We start from the raw sequence: 11,240 nt of genomic DNA on the forward strand, positions 1-11,240 counted from the left end.
TCCTCCATATGGTTTCAGCTTCCAAACGTGACTGCAGCACAGTAGAGGGAAAAAGTGTGGCAGCTGCTTTCCAATTCTCAGTACTGTAACTCCTACAGAGAGTTCTAGGATGCCCAGAGAAGGAGCACCAACATCAAAAAGATTCTGTCTTTGGGACACCTTTCCAGGTAGGTGCGATTGGGGCCAGCCACGTTATCCTTTCAGCCAAACTTTTATATTTGCTCGAAGTTTTTAGTATTTTTTGCTGCTGTTTTAATAAATGACCTTAAACATTGCCTGACTCTGGTTTTAGTATTTGGTTTTTACTGTTCTTCTTTTATAATCTATTTAGAATATATTCAGATTCATGGTGATTTTTATTTTTTATGTTTTAACCTTCTGCCTAAAGAGAACGGGGTTTGAAAACTAATATCTAAATCAATGATAAAAAACCAAAATAGAACTACTCTATGATTCTACTAAACAATGTATGTTTTAACCATGGGTTATTGAATAAATTATAGTGGCTATTTCTGTACAATACAGGAAGCCACAAACCATGGTTATAAATTCCAGTAGCCACAATCTGACACTAAACCATACAAATGACATTATGGTTTTTTCTGCTATGTGTGAGCCTATGTGCATATATGAATTTACTCAGTATTATTAGAGTAAATACTGAACGTATTTTTTCTTCCACAAACAATTTTATTTATAGTTAACCTCCTTTGTTTTCCTAAAATCCTTGCTCTGTAACCTGTATACAGTGGAATATTTTGGAATTATTCCAGCGGCCTTTATTAAGCTTTTTGCAGTTTTGCCTTGCAATAGCGAAAGAAATGCCTGGGGTGGAGACAGGAAATGAATTAAAAAGTGAAGGAGCACAAGCCTTCCTTTTATTTGTTTGTTTGTCTGTTTATTTTGTGGGAAAGCAAAAGCCATGTGCACCACCCATGCCACCATGATCATTCCTCCTGTACTGTTGATAGGCCTGGTTGGAGGTGAACAAGGTCCTGTGTGTTAGGCCACAGATATTACTGGTTGACCTCATTTCTCTTTTCTTGGCAGTATTGCAAGTTTTGAATGTATCAGATTTAAAGCAGGCTGTCTACCAGAATGCTCCTGTGCATTCATCAGAACACCAACAGAGCTGAGAGAATGAAGGGAAAGGCTAATACTAAAACAAAAAAGAACTAAAATGTGGTTGGTAAAGAATATTTAGAGATTGATGTTTCTGGGTTATAATATGTTACTGAAAGCCAAACTGACCCTACCAAAATGCATAATTGAGCCTGAATTATAAATCTAATGTTATAAACTCAGACAAGGTTCCTTTATGAAATTTTGTAGTATTTTTCCAAAGAACATTTTAGAAGATTTATCAGTGTAAAATCAAATCATTCTATGTGCCTTGCAAATGGGAAATGTAATGGAAGGAGAGGTTTTCTGTCTCCTCTGTGGTAGGCCAGTAGACACAAGATTTAAACAACACAATAAGTCACTACCATTCTCTTTACTCTCATTTTGGAAAGGCAAGGTTTACAAGACACTGTTTTGTTGCTGAGGACCCAGACTCTTAATGATGCAACAGAATCTATATCAGCCCAAAAGTTCAGTTATAAAGAGCATAGTGAGAAAGATAACGAAGTACAGAATCATTAAAAAAGGTCTGTATCAGAAAGTTGATCTACCTTGTTTCTACGCTGGCAGGCATAATCAGAGTTCCTTATTCAACAGATCTTATGTGTTGGTATTACGGACTGTAACTTAACCAGGAACACCAGAAATGTAGGAATGAGGGAAAAAGCAATTTGTTTTATGGTCTTCTCTTGAAGTGACTTTGACAATTGTCCTGCTTGGGTCAATGAGCCACAGTACAAGGAGGCAATAGAATGGCTATCAATGGTATTAATTTATCTAATGTTTTGTATCCTTACCTCGCATCCCCTAATTTTGGCACAGATAAGTACTAGTAATAATTTTTATGTCATATTCTCGTGATTGTGCCATTGCCTTATTCCCAGCCCATAGTTGAGGTGGCTTAAAATCAACAGCTGTTCCAGTTTTAAACATTTTGATTTCCTTCTCCCAACACAATTGTTGCTTTTGATATAATCTAGAGTGCTTCATCAACCATGTGGTCAGGGACTGGAATAGTACCATCTCTTGTTAGCTCCCTTAGACTACTAGGGGGATACCCTTCCCCTCCAGTTACTAGGAACTGCTGTTTCTGGAGACTTGGCCTTTGCTGAGCCAGCACTTCCAAACAGCTTGCCCGGTCCTATGAGGATTAGCTGTATAGGCAGGTTTAGTGCTCCTTTGCAAGAGCCCAGACCTGTTTAAAAAGCAGTATTAGCCTTCTTATGAGAGACTGCTACTCCTGTACAGCAAAAAGGAGAGATGCTCTCAGTAAACAGTTTGGAAATGGCTGAATTAGAATAAAACCCTCAACAAGGTTTTAACTCTCTAAGATCTTGTTTTCTTCTAATTCTCCCCTCATCTGTGCTGAAAAGGGAGCAATATTTTGTGGTAGAGAAAGGGAAATATGGTTGTGAAGAATCACATGTAGTTGCTTTGTAATTGCTCTGGCAGTGGCAGTTTCATGCATGGATTCATTCATTCGTCATTTTACTTTTTGCTGTGTGATCTGGTGGCAAAGTGTTTCTTCCTGTTGGGCATTTAATTAGCTGCAGAGTACAGAAAAATCCAAATTCCAGAGCAGGGAAATGAAGGAGACAGAAGAAGATTTTTGCCTTGAGTAAAGGAATGGCTGGGCATCTTCAACATTCTATCCTCAGTAGAGCCTTCTGTCTCTGTTCTCATAGATATTAACCTTGGAACGAAGGATTGTATCTTCTTTTGCTCTTTCTCCAAATGGAGAGGGGGGTTGCGGTGAGGTGAGGGGAAGTGGTGCCTGAGCATAAAGGAAAGAACGATTGGCAAGGATCCATGAAGAAGGTGAAGTCCCAAACTGATTTTTATCCACGTTGCTCCTGTGGTGGCTAGAGAACTCATGCTGACTGTCCCATGGCTGGAATTCCTTTCAGGCCAAACGCTAACCAAGCCTTGTGCATTTGGAGCATTGTTTATTTTCCATAATCCTCTAGCCACCCATTTTTTTCCTCACCTGCTTCATCACCTGAGCTATTCTGATGATCCTGGCCATCTTCTCCCCAACAAGGGAGAAAGCACCATGGAAAAAAACAAGCAAGCATCTGGAGAGACTCTTCTTGCAGAACTCTGCACCCATCCTTCACTCCTGTGATTAGTAAGCTGATTTGGTTTTGGACACAGGTTTAACACTCTTTCAAAATAGGGTTAGACCTGTGTTCAGAAGTATCTGAACTGGGACTAGGAGGAGTGACAATTCACTTGGATAAATAGTACAAATGACATCAGTTTTTAGAAATTTGTAAACTCTTTCTTTTGGTTATAAAATAAAAATGCTGCCAGTTCATGTGTTTGCTGATATATAAATAATATGGGTCGTAGTTCTGTCAGACTGATTGAAATTATGTTTTTATTTTTATCTTCCAAACGTACTTATTTCACGGCTCATTATTTATTAGCTGCTATTGGTTTTGTGATATTTTATTTGATAAATGCTTTCCATCCAAGAACTCACATTCTTGCATCTTATTTTAATAGAAGGGAAAAGTTAGGCTCTTTCCTCTGCACAGAAATTTACTTGAGTATTACTTACATTATTAATTAGAACACGAAAATGGAATAAATTACTGCCAATTTTACTACGCTTTTCAGCAGGAAAACAAGACACTGTGCATGCCAGGCAACTTCTAAAAACAAGAGGGGATGTTTAACAAAAGTTTCCATCAGTTACTTTCAAACTGAATAAGTTCCTTGATGTCTGACATTGGTTAGTATCACAGTATTTTTTTTTTAGTCTGCTGGAAGCAATTTAGATAACATAGATTAAGTAATGTGTTTTTTGTGAGGTGGCATGCTCTAGAACAGTTTTTCTTGAGTACCCTGATTATTTTCAGATTGTAGATCCTATCATCCCACCTAGCATGACCAATGCCTGTCCTTCCAAAATTTCTATCATTTTCACTAAGTTCTGCCCTTGAAGAGCAAATGAGGTAAAATTCTCCAATAATTGAAAGATACAAAAAAATAAATCATAAAATACGTCTCCTGATATAACTTGCCTATATGGATGCATAATGGGTAAATGAAGGAGAGCAGGACTAAAAGAAAAAATATGGGCATAGTATTTCTTTCTTCGTGGTAATATTAATATGATTAAATGGATCCACAGTTGTGTCTAATACAATTCATCATCACCTGAACATTAAATGGGGACATTTTTCAAATGTGTATTATGGAGACAGCAGCAATTTTTTTTATCAGTTCAAATCCTTAGGGGGGAGATGGGCAGTGATAAAATTTGACAAATAAATAAATAGAGTCTGAAAGTGAACATTCTCAGAAATTAGCAGAATTTCATCACTGGAAAATTGTTTCCTGAGCAGTCTTAGCCCAGATGTACTTATAAGTGAAGTAAAGGTTTCTTCTTCAACAGATAGGAAGTAGGAAGGAATGCGTGCACTGGTTTCTCTGAAGTATATCTTGAAAAAGAGATAAGCAGCAGCTACAAAACTAGACTAAACATGTTTGCACGTCTCACAACTTGGTTAGCTGAACTGCCAAGTGTGTCAAGCTAATGCCATGACAACAGGTGTGCAGGGACCAGAACATATATCATCATTATGATTTTTGTACTGGCTCTCGATCACCTAACTTAGCACAGCTTACTGGATGGGCCTTGCAAATTTGTACTAAGGCATGGTGGGGTTATTTGGTTTTGGCATAGCATGTCAAAGCTATTGTACTTTGTAAACCGTTGTGTGAAACATGAGAATTGGCACTTTGGTTGTTTGTACTGGAATTCATCAAGCTTTTCTGGCATGGACACTATTATTCCATATCATGCCATGGCATGGGTATCCTTCAAAGGAAAGCTGAAAATCTCTCTTATTTCAGTATTTGCAATCCTGTGAGATTTCTATTGGCAGTGCAGTGGGGGCTGTGGTGCTGAGCCTTGTATGCATCTTCCATATCAGAGAAGGACTCTTGCCTTACAGTAGAGGGAGAGCTTAGATGACATGAAAGGAGTGTGGATCAAAGTTGAACCAATTACAATTCTCCATTCAGTTTGATTCTGACTTTCAAACTAATTTGGTAAATTAATCAAATCTGATTCAGACATTGAACAGACTTGGGAGAAGAACATATGCATGCACAAAATCTCAAATCCCTAAATAAGTTCAGAATTGTCCAGTTTGATTTGATGGTTCATACTGATTCAGACATTCACTTCAGAAATTGGAACTGAATCAATAGTACAACTGAATTTCCACATTTCTTGGGGATAAGTTTCTATTTGGCTTGTGAGAGCATTTAGGCTAAAATTCTATTATCTACTTACCTGTAAGTGTTGTAGAATTTAGTAGCATTTACTTCTGAGCATGCATATATTTGTTATTGGCACTTCTGCCTGATAACCAGTTTTCTGTCTAAACATTACTTTCTATAAAACTCAAAGAAAAAGAACTTCTATTCTATGATAATTATTTTAAAATGTTAAAACACTGGATACTGTATATTTTAAAATGGCAACATTTGGATCAGTTCCTGAAGTGTATTTAGTAGTATTTGTTGCAATGTGTACTAGTCTATTTATTTATCAAATCATGTATAACTGAGTATTTAAGAAGCAGATAGATTTGAATTTCTGTACACCGTATGCTGTTCATCTAAAATATTCCTAGGAGGCCACTGGCTTATAGCACAGTTTTGCAAATATGCGTAAGTGGGGAATAAACCATTACTTTTAAACCTCATGTTAAATCAGAGGAATTAAGCCTACAGATCATATTCATTCTAGCTGTACATACAAAAACCTCTAATTCAAATTTTGGACTTTACCAGTGACCACCTTAATCCATCAGCACCTGCCAGAAGACATCCAATAACCTGCTCTTTAACTGGTAGAAAAACATTCAAAAGCGAGGCTGTAATATTTCTCATATTACAAGCCAGCTGCTAGCAAACATCCATTCTGTTTCAGAAATAATTGGCCCTGATCTCTTTTGTGACAAGTTATATATACTTCAAGCTAATGTTACCTTTAAAGGACTTGCTAGTTTGTTAATGTACTGAGAAGAAGCCTAAATTTTGGTTCCAAATATATATTTTTATAAAAATAATAGGTGAAAAATCAGTTATTGTGCATGGCATTTCATCTGCACTCATTTTTTCTTTTTTACATAATAATGACAATTATTATGTAAGATGGTATTTTACAGAAGGTAGCAAGTTTTCACTATTTCTACTAGTGCAAGCACTTCCCCCTTTAATAATTTAAAGACTAGTTTCCTCTGTGCATGAAAGGCAAATGCCCTGTGTTCAGCAGGACTGGGAATCTTAGGGAACCTCTTGTTCTCGGTGGGACTTTCGCAGTCAAATCTCCTGTCAGAGCCAGAGCAGTGAGGAGATAAACCCTGGACTAAGTTCCAAAAGCTGCTGTGGGGGATAAAAGCAATGTCTGCTTTTGCTTCAGGAGCAAAATGGCAGGGCTCCCATTTTGAATACTGATGTTGATTTTGCTGGCAGTCAAATCTTTCTTCCACAACTCTGAGGAGATACCATCCTCCACTAAATCTGAAGGCAGCAGTCTGGCTTACATCATGCAGGAAAAGCCACGTGACACTTTTCTCACCTCCTATGCATCTCTGTTGCATGAAGTAATTATAGAGATACCTCTGGAAGAGGAAACCCTTGGAATGAGATTCTTTTCTTTTTCCCATCTTCCACATGATAATGGCAGTGTTTGCAATTCTTTTAAACAGGCCAGGGCCACAGAATATAAGGGTCTGAGTAATTCTTTTGACCTGTTTAATTTTTAGAGTTGTTTTCCTTCTGGATTAGTGAAGAAAAAAAATCTAAAAGAAATCTGGTTTGGATAAGATTTTAATTCAAGAGACAGTGGGATTCTTTCAATGAAGCCTGGATGAACCATTTTCACCATAGCTACAAGATGCATAAGAGAGTCATCCAAATGATTGTTGTCCTGGTAATTTTAAACACTTCTAACAGTCCTTCTTCCCTGAAATACTTATTGCTAAACATATGCTTGTTCTAGATAATTTCATGTCTTCCTGAATTTTCTTATTTTTATATATATCTTTCAAAGAAGAACCTTTATGAAAACAAATTAGATCTCATTCATGCAATTTGGTATGATTTAATAATAATTTAAAAATATTCATATCACATTTCCATTTGATGTTCTTTAAATTCTTTAGGGAAAACATTAAAACCACTGATAATTGCCTGCTATCAAAATCCACATGGTTGCTTTCTTAGCAGAAGCTATGCATCTGCTTCTCAATTATAATCTCACTGACCAGTGGTCTTTTTTTATTATTCATGTTTGTTGTCCTTACATAGTGAAATTTTATCTTGCTGTCCAAGTCTACTCTGGTCAGCACCATCAATTATCAAGGAATAATCTCTGTGGTCAAGTCCACACAACAGTAGGATTTAGCAGAATGTACTTCCTTGCCATGTAATTATATTATTATTCCTTGTTAACCACAGTAACCATGGTGCAGTGTTTGTTGCTTTCCATTCTTGATGCAGTAACAAGCAGCACTTTGTGTGCAAGTTCTGGAGGAAGTAACCAATTTATTCTTGGAATTGGTAAATAAGTTGTCTGGCTCAGAATAAGCATGTAAAGACAGCAGTGGGCCACCAGGCTTTAGGAAAGGGGAAATCATCCAAAAAGTCCTGTGAACAAATGGGGAAGCTGATTGATTTCCACTTCATGATGGAACCCCTGGACACTCAGCTACAATTTTGCTGCATTTGGTTTAACCTATGAGTGGGCAATAGCTGCAGGCTGCATGCAGTTCCACTAGGTCTTCTGCTGAAACTCCCAAGACCCCTGAAAAGTTTTGCCAAAGTACTCAACAATAATGTACTATTATTAGTATATTAAAGTAAATACCTTATTTTAATATACTAATATTAAAGTATAAAGTAATATATTATTAATAGTATATTAAAGTAAATATCTTACTGATTATTTTATTTTAGAGCTAGTCCCATATGTGCTGATATCATGCTCCACCCAGCCACTTCACATCATACCTTTGTCCAGTGCATCCCTTGGCTGCCAAAATCCCCTGAAATGCAGTTTCCAGGTACTTAAAGATTGTTAACCCTGTTCTATACATTCATGCCTAGAGGAATTACTTGGAGAACTGGTCAGCCAAACTGCAGTAATTCATGACTGAAATGATACATCACCTTTAGCCTATCCAATTATGTGACTAGAAATGCTAGAAATCACCATTCTCTGAATAATGAGAGACTTGGAAGCTTCTCATTTAGCCAAAACAGGTTTAAATATTCATTATTTAATTGTTGGGCCGAAGCTTGTGGGAGGATAAATTAGCTATTCTGATACCTTCTCAAACTGTCAGACAATCCTGAATTTGATTTGCATGTTATGGTCAAGTATCATTTTACCTCCATTTAGAGTCTCTGTGTTTAGACATTCTGTCCTAACAGCCAGGAAACACGCTGAGACAAGGAACTGGTCTCTAATGTTTTATTGCTAGTACATAACAGGAATCCTAACAAACTAAAGAAGCGTGGGAAAAACCCAGACATATAAAACCCAAAGGTTAAGGCGGTCCCGATCTGTGTCTCTTTGAATGGCTGACCAATTCCTCAGTGCTACGCATGCGCTTAACAGTCTGGAAGGGAGCCCCCTGCTTGCCATCCTTACTCATGACACATTCACTCTGTCTCATTCTGGAGTTCTGATTTATAATTACACTTGTTGGTTTTAGGAAAACATAAATTGCTATAATGTTTAAATTGAGTATACTAATGTTTGCATAAACTACAGTATGCAGGTTTTTATTTATTTAGAGTTCTCTATTAGGGTTATTTTCTAAGATTCACATGCTCCAGGATTTCAAGGAGTACCATTCCCCCTGCTATTTTTTCTGCATAACATCAAACTTGTGAGATAGAGTGAAAAAAATAGTGACTGTATAAAGTTGCTTGATGCCTTTCATGACTGAAGATGGATTTCAACCTGGATTTCCCTGTTCCAATCAATCATCTGAGCCACTACATCACACTGAAGTAGCGGTATTTGAAGACACAAGTGTTTCTATCTAGTTAGGGAGCCATACTATTCTGACATGGGCACAGTCCTTTGAATCTGACCTGCCTTGAATCAGAGTTTCAGCTGTGAGTGGAGATTGTATGGTTTCCAAGTGGATATGCTTTCTGGAGATCATGAGGTTGACACTCTCCTGCAAATGGCTGGTAGCTCTGTGCTGTTAATGGGAGTTCCTTCACTGAGATTCTCCAATATGGAAGAGAGTTTATGACATGATGGGCAATACAGTTGGCAGCTTCATAACGACCAGGAGGAACTTTATGGGGATTCACTTACATCTCAGGGAGCCTGACTGGAGTAACCACTTCCATTTCCTTACCCTAAAAAAATGGCAATACAAATGGAAAATAAGAAGATAGACATTCCTGTAGGTCCCTTGAAAGTCCAGTTTGCAAGAGTCTCCAGCACAGTTGGGCAGTCAGAATGCTGTTTATCCATCCCACAATTTCAGGCATTGTAACTGACTGGCTTTGAAATTGGTAATGCTTTACTGTGGCACACAACAGATATATTCTGAGGGATTCAAAGAAATGCCAACAAAATGCAGATAAAATGTGATCATTCCTATTTTACAGATGGGAAAGAAATACAGTGAATTTGAACAGCTTGCATAAATTCGGCTTGTATCAAAGCAGAGACTGTAATCTGGAAAAGATTGATGCAATTGATTTGATGACAAAGCAGTCCCAAAATGTACTTTTTTCCTAGTTTGCAGATAAAGCAAAGGAAGAAAGACCTGGATGTTTTCTCTGGATGGCTTTTTGCCAGACTTCTCAGAAGCTATTTTTTCTGCTTTATTTTCAAAAACTGGAAGCCTAGTGTTTTCATCTCCTCATATTTTCATAGTCTTGTGGAAATTCAGTACAAAAATTATATGTAGTCATCCAAGCCTTTTCTGCCAAGCAGGATAGTTTCCTACTGTGTGTCTCAATTGTGTTATCCTGTCTAGTTTTAAATGAGTCAGGCATTGGGGCTTCCCACCATCTCCCCATGGAGATTGCTCTATAGCCTAAGTAGACTGCTGGGTTAGCAAATATTCCTAAAATTCAGCTAAATGTTCCTTTCCTTCTGTTTCATCCATATTTCCTGTTCCAAGCAGACAGCATTTGTGTGCTGGGGGAGAGGCAGCTGGAAAAGCTGGTAAAAACCTTAGAAACAATGGTGAAGAAGTGCAGATAACAAGAAGATGGTCTCCCGTACAGCTTCCCAATTGTGATATATCTGGCAGTTGGAGAAGTCACAGTGAGAACATTTTCATTTCCTTTTTCACTCAAAACTGTGCGGCCTTTCAGGGAAAAGCATCAGCTCTATTAGTAGTCACAGGAAACAGTGCTAATAGCCTTGTTACTTTTATCAAATAATTTAACAGTTCTAACAGGTACAGACATTGATTATTCCCTTCCAGCTCTCTTTACTTATGTAGAACTAGCGATGTTGCCCCAAATTACAACGAACTGTCTTGGATTCAAAGCACCACTTTGCAATCAAAGCATGCAAAACCCTTCTGCCCCTCCATTTTGTGTCCAGGCCTGGGAACCCTTCAACATTTACAATACCCTGTCAGTGGTAGACTAGCAAGAAAGAAGAGAGAGCAGGGAGGCATTTGTATCTTTTCCATCTCCTTTCTGGCAGGCTTGGGTTTTTTTCTATGGTTGGAAACAAGAAGGAATTCATGGAAATTTTCAACTTACTGGGTTGAAAATAAGAAGGCTGTGTTTGGAGTAGTCAGTCTCTCCTAATTCACCCCGTGGTCACAACATACTTCCTTTTAAGAATTCCCAGTGTTGGGGTTCCATGGCTTTTGTAAAATTCAGTCCTAGACATTGGCAGGGAATTTCTATTGTTGGTTCCCACCTCTCTAGTCTGAATTCTTCCTTCACCTTCAAAGAGAGAAATCTGATGGTCTTTGGGGGGCATGGGATCATATACTGAAAGTTACGGTACTTTGACATACAACTTTTCTGCAGCTTTGGCCTGATTTCTTAAGCATCGTATTTTCAAGTTATATAGGAGTATATGGAGGAGAAGGGCTCTC

This window comes from Candoia aspera, chromosome 5, assembly GCF_035149785.1.
Source record: "Candoia aspera isolate rCanAsp1 chromosome 5, rCanAsp1.hap2, whole genome shotgun sequence".
NCBI lineage: Eukaryota > Metazoa > Chordata > Lepidosauria > Squamata > Boidae > Candoia > Candoia aspera.